The sequence below is a fragment of the Sinohyriopsis cumingii genome, chromosome 6, assembly GCF_028554795.1.
Source record: "Sinohyriopsis cumingii isolate HCF-2022 chromosome 6, ASM2855479v2, whole genome shotgun sequence".
NCBI lineage: Eukaryota > Metazoa > Mollusca > Bivalvia > Unionida > Unionidae > Sinohyriopsis > Sinohyriopsis cumingii.
Genome location: NC_142966.1, coordinates 48734958 through 48746009, shown reverse-complemented (window position 1 = coordinate 48746009; position 11052 = coordinate 48734958).

Genomic DNA, 11052 nt, shown 5'->3' with positions numbered 1-11052 from the left:
CCTTGGACAATATTACTTGCCTCAGCATGATATAAACTTCAAGATACCGTTGTGCTGTAAAACACAACCCAACCCACCCAACCCCATAATCAAACTTAACCAAACCTATAATACCATGCATGCAATGTAACATGTCATTTATTTATTTAAATGAGAGAACGAGTAATGTAATATCAGTAATACATAACCAGTCACTATGGCATTGCTTACCTTTCCAGGATGGAAGTTACCCTCACCTGTATAATACAAATTCCATTCTTTGATTAGAATGCTAGGAACTAGAAAGAAAACAGACCCAGTCTATTCACTTCATGATAGACCCATGCATTTTAGTTGCCTTAATTCTTAGATATCTTGGAGTCTTAATTGTTCATGCTCAACATCCTTCTCTCCTATCAATACTTATTTATGCCATGTAAAATACAGATTTCGTGTTAGCTGTTATGTTTATACCCTCAGTCCATTGTTTGTTTGTTGTTGCTGTTGTTGTATGGTTTAACGCCATTTTTCAGCACACGATAGGCTATACATGTCAGCCAGTATTAATGGTGGAGGAAGAACCCGGGAAAACCCCCCGGAAAGAACCACCGACCCATGAGAAACTACTGGCAAGCTTTCTCACATACCCACATTGGCTGTATCCGAGACTCGAACCCACACAGACAGAGGTGAGATGGCAGTGATCCATACCGGAGAGCACTTTAGACCACTCAGCCACTCGTGGTCCCTACATTGTTTATATATAGTTGTTGTTCTCATGAGATTTTATGATGTTTTAGTGTTCTGTTTGTGACACTTTAACATATTCCTTTAAGTCAATAATTGGGTTATTCATAATTCTTCCTAATGTTATCATAATTCAGTTCTATTTATATTTTACTGGGAAGGCATAGTCTTCTAGATCAGCTCCAAATTTGTTTCACACACTCAGTTCATTTGAATTATTGATATTAATGCTAATGATTTTGTGTGTGCTGGTTTCTCAACATTCATTGTTATCAATACTCTAAGTATTGCTGATGTTAGAATGGGTCTAACCACAGGTCTTTACACCACTCATCGTTGGTCGACAATACCATGTGGGCAGGTAAAGTATTACTTATATTAGATTGCATTTCATTTCAGGTCTTACACCAGCCATTAATACTATCATTAACATGCTTTATTCATGTTCCTTGTTTTTCAAATTTTTCTGTTTGCTGTAATATGTCAAAAAGCAATATGTGTGCCAAATAAAGCCTAATGGGATACACACCCCACCTGCCATGCTTTTGCTAGTTGCCAATGGACAGACAGGTGTCCATTCTGCTGTTGATGGCCAGAAAATGATATGGTTGTGACTTCACTAAAAGCAGATGTAATTATTAGGTGTGGAGGAAAGGGCCTTCTTCCTCCTCATCTCAAGAATGCATTGGTTCCATCTCCGAGTTCCTTGGGTTTTGGAAGAAGAATATTAGCTCTATGGCAGAAACGGGCACTCCTGAATCCTAATAGTATATAGGGTTAGTCAAAGTGGAGTCAGAAACTGCCATTCGACCACTAACAGATATTACAATCCAGTCAGTGAATTTTGGGGCTTTATCCAAGCTTAGGGAATATCACTATTTCAGTCCCAAGCGTCCATATTCGGTGATGAAATCAAACCATTTATAAGTAAAGAGCTCAGATATAGGAATGGACCTCCCAACAAATCTGAGTATCCTTGAGTCCTTGCCTAGTGAATGGGCACGAGACAGGGAGCACCAAAGGTTGAGATATAAGGTTTGGGCAACGTCTCCCACTCTCCAGACTACTGTTTCACCCCAAACAGAATGGGTACTGGTATGCAACCACCTTACTGGGGATGGGGATTGGATTATCGTCCCTTCTACCCCTGTATCCTTCTAAGTCCATTTGGAACGTGGAACCATCTGCCACAAGGAAGTGATTTGTATTTTCCCACTATGCATCCATGGACCTCTGAACCTGGGCGATATATTATTAAGGTGGTGCCTACGGGCTGTGGACTTAAACGCTTCTGTCTGATAAGAGTGAGGCAAATAAACCAATCCATAAAACTATCTAGACTAGCAAAGAATGACCCTAAACATCAGCAGAGGCCACTGTTATACAAAGTCCTTTACCTACGAAACGTGTTACTCGTTCAAGTTTCTTCTCTGCTCAAGTCTTCCAGAAAAGATAGTCATTTAGTCTTACCTCCCAGGTGAAAGTACATAATGAAGATGTTCTTTCAACCTTCGTTGAAGTCAACGACTTTGACATAAAGCAGATCGATGTAGTATACTCTCCCTTCGGGTCCTTGCTTCTTTTCACTCTTAGGTTTAGGAGGCACAAGAGAAGGAATGCTGGTCGTTCGATAACGTCGTAAATTAGGTTTACTGCTTATTGCCCAACGAACTGTGGCCCAAACCAGGTTCTGGTGACTCCAACATTCTTTCCAGTTTGGAAAAAAACTTTCCGTGACTAACTCTTAACCATATCTCTTGTTATTTCGTAAGTCGATTATGATCGCAAAGCTCTCTCAAAGATTTAGCAATGGCCAAGTTTTACTACTCGACGTATGGGGTGTGTTCTGGTTTATGCCCTTTGGCCCACTAAAACTCATACTTTGGACCCTGAAGCGACTCAAATGTGTATTTTCCTGGGGACCTGGATTTGCCATCCACTGTACACATTCGAATCCCTAAAACAAAAGGCTAGGTCACTAATAACCATAGTCTCTCATCTTGTCCTTTTCACAGCAGCGTCGTTCAGCCTGCTGAAGTGCTGAATATATGTCGTCAGTGGCTTTCCTTCGTGTGCTGCAAGAAGTGTTTTAAAAAAATTCCAGGCATGTTTTGTCATTTTCCATGGCTTAACCAGTGGAACTTCTTCACCACTGCAGGGCTGTTGCTCTGGACACCCCAAGGTTTATCTAGAGCACAGTAAGGACCGTTTGAAGGTTGTCCCAAAAAAGCAGAGACTATCTTTGGAGAGCTTAGCGCCTCCGTCTCTACTAGGGTCTGACATATCATCATCACCTGTAGCTTGCATCCACTACTGGCTTTTCGAAACCAGTCAAGAAGCGAAGTCATCCTGACTGTTCTCAGGGTAGATCCCTCTCCTACTTATCATGCTTATTATTCGATTCTCGTTTACGCCAGTCTAAACCTCTTTTTGTACACTTGGTCAGGCTTAAAGGTCAATGACTGGGTGTATATCGAGGTGGTGGTGGATTTTTGTTCTTTTTTCGAAGATTACTGAAATCAGGTTTTTCTAAATACAACTGTGTCACGGGGTTCGGGAATAAAAAAATATGGCTGATATGTCATCGGGCACCATACAGCAGTCATAAGTACTAGTCACCGGTCGATATAGCCCTTTTTGTACGGAGACAGGGTTTGGGTAGAAAACCCATCTCGCCATCCTTCTGACAAACCTACACCAGACTTATATAAAGGATTGGACCGGCATCCTTACTTCACTATAATTCTTCTGAATCTCAACGGGATGTTTGGACATCCTTTTCAGTAAACTGAATTGTCCCTCCCATTTATGCCATCGTGGGCAATATAGTTTTTTCCTCATAGCAGGGTTGATGTTGAGAATCGCGTCCCCAAATCATCTGCTTATATGGAGACATAAAGGAAGGAGGAGGTAGATTCTTTCACCAGATATTATAGGAAGGTCGATAAGTGTTATCATACTCCGGCCGAATCTACTACAATGGACGATTCCTCACTCTGTGCGAGAAGTAATGGGATGTGGCTCCACTATCCACAGGTCTTCGCAGCATCAGAGAAACAAGGGGTCACAGTGTCCTACCTCCCGGGAACGAACGCAGGATGATGTACTGTCGGTCTTAGTGGACTCTAACTAGTTTGCCAAAGAACAAACTGAGGCAGCACGTCCCCTTCACTTTAAGTTCCCTACTTCCTCTCGCCCATCGACACATACATCGGACAAAAATATTCTTTTACGTGCTTATTACTGACTTACACTACTGGATTTGTTTTCCAAGAACTCGGGTTCAGAGGACATGAATGTTCTCTCATTATAGTAGATTACCAATTCAACTATTGTCAGGAAACTTTCTCGAAGATTTTGTAAGGGCCAATAGTATGCTGGTTAGCATAATGTGTGGTTGGTTCCTCTGTCTATGCCGAGGCAGTAAAGACGCTGATGTCATTGGAACATATGATTAGCATACTTGTCACAATAACCTCGAATGCCGATCTTTTCTCAGCTACTTCTTAAGTCACGCCTTATCCTTGTCAATGGCACCGTAGGCGGAGCTACTCCACCACCACAGGGATATTGCTCTGATGACGTATAAATTCTTACACAGCAAGAACCCTTTTGAATGGCTCCCCTGGTGGCAGAGACCCTCTTCGGAGGGCCCATTTCTATTGTGCAATCTTAAGACCTGAAAGACTAACAACACCAGTTAATCGCATCCGCTCTGTCCCGTCGAACCAAATATCATCATTTTATCCCCGCCCCTCCACTCGCCTGTCGGTTTCTAGGCGAAGTCATCAGAAGGGCACAAGGAGAAATTAACTTTCTTCTCTCATACATCTTCCAACAATTCTTTCAGAGGCCTGATGGAGTACAACCAATGATGGGGGGGGGGTCCTATATAAAAAAAACCGGAGGATACTTGCTTCAGTTCCTGGAATATCTTCTTCTGGCAAGGACCAAGATAGTTTTCGACCTGTCAAATATGGTGTGCTTAAGAAAAGTGCATTTCCTTCTGTAGAAGTAAGGTGGTCGAATTACCAAACATCAGCTATCTCTCTAAGGATTTATATGGCATCCAAAAAAGGTGGAAAGTGTTGGATGATTTTCAGACCTTTGCATTAAACAAGTTCTGTTCAGGAGAAACCTTTAAAAAATGGAGATGACAGCCTCAGTCGGAAATGCTATAAAAACCAGGAGCCACGCCTTTACTGATCACTGACAGATCTTACCTCTATCATCGTTTATCAAGTCTCACCACGGCCAAGGTATACATGTGAGAAAACTTTCCATTTGCTTCTCATGGGTCGGTGGGTTTTTCTGCGGTTTTCCGGGTTTCTTCCTCAACCAATTATACAGGCTGCCATACATAATCTATTCTTTGCTGGATTATAGCATTAAACCCACAAAAACAAAATGCCATCATTCCTGGCGACTGTTCTGTCTCCATCGATCTACAGAATGTGTACCGTCTCATATCAGCGTTTCCTCTTCACAGGAAGTACGTCCGGTTTGTCTTCACCGGGAGGTTTTCCATCTCGCGCTCTGCAGTTCGTCCTGCATATGCTAAAGAGTCTTTGCTAGAGTAATGGGAGTAGTCTCCTCGGAGGCTTCTTTGAGAACCTCGGAGGTCTGTCTAGCTACAGGTCTATAGAGACCCCGCTGAACCTTTCGCCAAACCGAGAGAAATCGGAGTTAGTATAATCTGAGGATTTCGCATACGCGTGAAGAAATTCCTCACCAAGAAATGTTTTGTCCGTGTCATGCTGGACACGCAACATAAACGATTATCTTCACAATTTGTCATATTCCAGGGAGGAATAATATTTCGGTATAAATTCTGTCAGGAAACATAACTCAGACCTTACAGATCTGTAACTGAGTAAGGGTTCAGACAGTGTTGGAGACCATTGATGAACTTACTTGCGAGAAGGCTAAAAACAAGCTGCCCTTTACGTTTTCCAGTCTCAGGTCGCAGGACCAAGGTGGTGGATACATTCATCCTTAAATATGATCGTCTGTTCGCTTACGTCTTCCCTCCGTTGAGGATGCTACCGAAAGTTCTACGCAAATTCAGGATCTCCACTGCTAAACTCATTTTGATACTTCCTCTGTTGCCCCAAGAATCTTCTCAACCAGTTGGTAGACTAACATTGGCCCAAAGGACGTGCCTTCAGTCGCAGTACAGGGGCTCTCTTCTGCAAAAATGTCACACTTTCTCTGTTGACTCATCTCATTTAATTTGTCTACTTAGACAAGTTTTCATGCAAAGTTATAAGGTGCATTGTTACGGCTGGTAGAGGTCTATGCCTCCTAGTTAAGATTCGTTCATTTGGAAACGCGTTAAACCTAGCCTTCCTGTATGAACGCACTGGCTAAATTCTGGCTCTACTGGTCATAAACTAGAAGAGCTTATGGATTGGTCTGTTGTCTGTCGTCCGTCATTCATCCGTCAGTTAGCAAAATGTATTACTGCTACTCCTTCTAAAGTACCTGAAAAGGATTACCGTAAAACTTAAACCACAAATTCATCCCATGGTCTAATTGTATCTAAATGAAAATGGTGCCAATCTGATATCAAATACGGGCGTCAGTGTCCATCTTAAAAATGTTATTAGTGCTCGTCCTAAAGAACTGATTGTCATATCAACATGGAATTTTCACTAAAAGTCTTCTGACGTATAAGTTGATCTTAAGTGAAAATGATGTCATTATGAAGTCCAATAAGAACGCAACAGTGTCATCTTGAAAATCTTGTTATTGTTACTCATCCTGAGTGTTGAGTAATAATAAAATAGGTTTTTCACCCGATGACTTATTATGATGTCTAGTTAGTTCTAAATTAAATGGTCCCAGTCTAATCGCCGGTATGGTCGCCATAGCGGCCATTATTAAATCTTGTTTTCAGTATTCCTTCTGAACGTATACAACATTGGAGTTTCCCTTTAAGACTTTATTATGATGTTATTTGGTCCTAAATGACAGCATAAACGCTGTGGCCATCGTTACATTTTTGTTATTGCTACTTGTCCTGAATGAAATATAATACTGTCATAGATATTTTACCTGAAGACTCTTTATGATGTTAGGTCAGTCGTAAATCAAACTGGTGCCGATCTTATATCGGATATGACTTCCAGAGTGGCTATCTTAAACTCTTATTGTGGTAAATCCTCCTAGTATTATTGACATCGGGTTTTCACCAGAAGACGTCTTATGATGTGTAGATGGTCCAAAATCAGAATGGTGCCGAACTTAAGTTCATTATGGCCGCGACTGTAGCCATTTGATTCTAGTTGGTTCATAATAAAAATGGTGTGGATCTGATGTCCAATATGGCGATAACAATGGCCATCTTGGATATATTGTTATCACAACTCCTCCTAAACGGATGGGTATATTAACATAAAGATTTTACTAAGTAACTTATTGCGATATTTATTTGGTCCTAAAGGCGCAGTTCAAGATCTAATATGCCTGCCACACGTGTCATCTTTAAATCTTGTTGTCATTCACATGAATATGGTGCCAATCTGACGTCTAATAGGGACGCCACAGCGTTGTTAATAGCTATTAGTAGTGAACGGAAAGTCATGCTGACTTTAGATTTACATCAGAAGATTTCTTATTTTATCTATTTGGTCCTAGTTGAACATTTTACAAGTTTACATCTAATATGTCCACCACAGCAACTACTTTGAAAATCTTATTATCGCTAAAGAATATCAAAGATGGTTTCAACACTGCAGTTAAGGCAAAATAATATTCTTATCTTTGATTCCTATAAATTCTTTTCAGCCAGTTGAGCGTCAGTCCCTTCATTGGACTCTTGTCTTCTATTCCTATACGACGATATATGATGCTGCTGTCTTTCTATTATTAAGGGATATACGGAAGCCATGCTTAAAAATTTTTCAAATGACCCAGTCATTTTTTCAGACCATTGTAGTTGCAGAGACGATGTCTCATTCACTATTGTCCAGATGAAATTTCTCAGGCGTTTTGTGGTCTTGACGTCTCACCCCTTCCCATCCCTATGTACTCAAAAGGCAGTAACGAGTCTGTTTCTCTTATTTTTCAACGAGGCATTTTTATAGCAGAAAAAAAAACTGCTTGCTTCGGTCGCTCCACTCTCGACAAAATCTCATGTCTTAGTCTTGTCAGTGTTGGGGATGATTAAAATATCGTTTTTTATGCCCAGTTAGGGCTTTACGGATCTGTCTGGCCAATTCTAAAAGGAGAAGGAAGGTTATGGTGTGTTTTTCCTTTCTCTAAAAAGCTCTTCTGATATTTCGATATCCAACATTTCTAGGTGGATTGACAATATGATCAAAAGGTCTTTACAGTGCATTGCCTAGAGGGACCTTTAATTCATGACGCTGAAAGGTTTCGGGGTTTGAGCCTTTTCTGCATCATGGTTGGACCTAACTCATTCATCATTACAGCATGTTATCTGTCGAGACGCTTTGGTCTTAAAACAAGTAAAAGAAGGAGCTAAGCCAACAAGTTTTGTAAAATTGAAAATATAATTGGATTCCCTAGGTCCTAAATGTTTTATCATTTCTAAATGTTTCGTATAATCCTGATGAGTTTAAAGGTGTTCCGAATGATAGGCAATGATGTAGCGTTATAATCCTAAAATGTCTAAATGAATACACTGTAATTCCTTACGCTACTATATATTCAAATAGTCTTTAAAATGAATGCTGTAACATTATCATTCCAACGAATGATTCAATTAAATAAATGCACCAATCCTCTCCATATAAAAAGTCTCCCAAGACTGACAGTACTACGAATACCTAATTATAAGCATTAATTTCTCTTATATAGAATGCAAATACGCAGTAGAGAATAGGAGGCTTTGAATGAATCATCTTGACATTTTGAAATCACTTTATCAGTAAAGAAGGTCAGCTGTTTTACACTGACTAATCAGGAAATAAGATCAGCTTGGTCTTTCAACAGAACACATGTCCTTATAATACGATTTAACCAAGCAACTTTATGAATGAATCAACGGATTTGATAAATAGCTCATCTTTAAATTTTTACGATCATTAGGGAAAATTAACACTTAAATTGTTATTCACTAAATAACCCTTACAAAACTATTATTATGAAAATAATAAACGTACTATAGATATATATAGCATACGAAATCTCATTTAGGAGGAATATAACGTTACTACCTTCTCATTTTATGTTATTCTTTGGCGTACAAGAGCGAAGGCAAATTTTCTTTAGAACGTATAATCGCGTCACAAATAGCTGTCTTAGCGGATACCAGCTTACAGTGGTGGACAGTCCTACCGTAAGGATTATTGTACCAGTTTTTAAAGCAATCAGCATCCCACGACAATAGCAAATTCAGCAACGCAAAAGCGATAGGTATTGTATTACTTATATTAAAATATATGTCGGGAGAGTGGCTGGAGGAGACGCAAGACTATTTTGAATGATGTAATACTTGTCTGTCGCTATCACCAAATCCCCCATCCCGACGCCGCTGATGTACCACAGGTAGTTTGTGTTCCATTAAAGGAGAACGGCCGATGCACATGGTCCTGCGACGTGGTGAAAATACAGGGTATGTATTCTTTTTAGCTCAGAACTTAATAAAACTTGCCATCGAATGGTTGGAGGGAATGTTTCTTTTTTACTCTAACAAGGGAAATTCCTGTCCCGGAAAGGTAACCAACGTAATGACGACATATAAGTATTACAGTTTTAAAATTAGTTTCATCCCACCAAAAGCTACTTGTTGGAGATTAATATAAGAGGGAGTTTCGACACTCCAGACTTAAATTTTGGATCACGTGCTTCGTTTATCAGCTAGAAGTTAAATATTATGTTACAAGCTATGATCAAGCAATAATCATCTCAAAACAATCCATCACCATCACAATTAGTCATTATCAAACACGCAATTGTCGTAAGTCATACTGGAAAAACAGAAGCAGTAGCAATTCACCGTTGAAAAACAAAGAAAAACACAAACACATTGCTTTCAAAGGAAATTATAAACAGTAATTTTTAGTAAACCATCTTTAAAAAATGAATGAATGAATGAATGAATGAATGAAAGGTAATATAGGATCATTATGCTAGTTTTGATGTTTGGGCAGCATACAAAGTGCACTTTTTAACAGCCCAGCACAATTTTGTTGTTCTATGTTCTATATTGTCTAGTATCAGTTATTTTATTTTTCAAAATGGCCCGACATGTTGAGCCCTATTGTGGAAATACAGCATTCCCTCACTATAAAGCGCTTCACTCCTTGAGCCCTATATATGCTTCCAGATAAGATCACTATCAGACGATATTTTGTCCATTTTATCTGGACGATGGGCAACCTGGCAGTTTCGTCTATATGCGAGCACCAAACTTACCATTTTGAACAAGGCACATTGAAGCCAAATCAACTTATAAATTACAAATATTGATACTAACAGAAAGCACGATTTTAGTTCTGTTTATGTATGTATGATTTTTAACAGTATCTTCAGATCAATGAATTTATTTCAACTTTCAAACACAATATAAACTCAATGGTAAGTCAAACAGGATACCACAAATATGGCTGTTGATGATGTCATTCGGAAACTATCTCCTGTGAAAATACAGCACTCCCTCACTATAAAGCGCTTTATTAAAATAGATCGCATTTTATTAAATGGCAGTCAGATTATATGTATCATGTGCCTCATTACAATGTGGTTTCACAATCTGACTAAAATCAAATCTCCACAGTCCTACGTGAAGGTCTGTTAGTATGGTCTAAACACAAACACAAGTTATAATATTCGAGACTTAAAAAAGATGTCAAAATGAAGTACAGTAGAAGCATACATTTTGTCGGGTGACCGTCGCACGTACCCAATGATGTTGAACCTCCATTGGGAATTTCTTCCGATTTCTCCTTGAAGAGATTATATGTCTGCTCCGTCTTTATTTTGTAGCGCTTTAATGTGCTATGTAAAATAATCTGAGTGCCATTCGCATACTAGAACTTATGGCCCCAAAGAGTCTGCCTAATTAGCCTGCTCTGTCACCGACCTCATAAAACGTCAGGCACAGTGAGCGAGCTGTCATGTTTCTTTTGAGGGCGTACTCCTTCATGTACGATATTCTGCAGTTTCTTTTCAGTTTCTTGTCCTGAGAAATCTGCCCAAGTTTGTTTCGTTTTATTTATAAGGTCACTCCCAGATTCATCAGCGTATCAATGTGCTCTGAGTTTGTTTCGGAAAAATACAACAACATTCTGAATGAACCTATATGACGAATTCAAACGATGCAAAGATATCAATGTTTCTACCAAGCATTTGATAACC